At 37.9% G+C, this 849-nt stretch overlaps 1 protein-coding gene across 2 annotated transcripts in view; it reads right to left on the reverse strand.

The window, feature by feature from the left end:
- Azi2 (5-azacytidine induced 2) overlaps nucleotides 1–849 on the reverse strand; it is a 47,886-nt gene that overhangs the window by 41,152 nt on the left and 5,885 nt on the right. The gene's annotated exons all lie outside the window — the stretch shown is intronic.

Below are 849 nucleotides of genomic sequence, written 5' to 3' on the forward strand. Positions count from 1 at the left end.
ACGCTGCACCTGGGCTGGGACTGGTCCCGCCGGCGCAGGGTAGCAGGAAACTCTCCGCACACTCACCGGACCTGGGCTAGGACTGGGTCTCAAGGATGTTGAGTTTTATGAAAGTTTTCTTAGCAATAATTGAAATGACCATGTGACTTTTATCCATGATTCTATTTATGTGTTATTTGTATTGATTTGCATATATTCAACCATTCTTACATCTTTGGAATGAAACCCAGTTGAATATAATATGAGATCTTGCTTAATGTGTTGTGAAATTCATTTTGAAAGTGTTTAATTGAGGATTTATGCATCTATATTCAAGGATATTATCCTGAATTTTTAATTTGTTTTTGTTGTGTCCTTATACAGTTTTGTTATCAGGTTGATACTTATTTCAATGACTTTAACTGAAAATGTCTTTCAAATTTCTGTGTCAACTATTTATTTATTTATTTTATATTTTAGTTAGGGTCTACAAGGTCTGCAGGGTCTCACTACCTAAATCAGACTCGTAGTGATTCTTCTATGTTCAGCCTTCCAAAGAGCTGGATTACAGGCTCAGACGACCACACCCAGTCTCAATTGCCATCTCAGTTTAATTTAGGTAGGCCATATATGTCTGGAAATCTGCTGAGCTATTTGGCCTGCCCCTGTAATTTCCTTTTTTTTTGTGTGTGTGTGTGTGGTACCCGGGATTGAACTCAGAGCCTTGCACTTGCCAGGCAAGCACTTATTCTACTGAGCTATCTCTCTGGCCCTTTTTTTTTTTTTTGTGGAAGTAAGGATTTTTTTTTTTAAATTTTATTTATTTATTTATTTATTTGTGTGTGTGGCCAGCTCAGCCCACCAGGGGGC

This window comes from Octodon degus, unplaced genomic scaffold, assembly GCF_000260255.1.
Source record: "Octodon degus isolate 3935 unplaced genomic scaffold, OctDeg1.0 scaffold00059, whole genome shotgun sequence".
Classification (NCBI taxonomy): Eukaryota; Metazoa; Chordata; class Mammalia; order Rodentia; family Octodontidae; genus Octodon; species Octodon degus.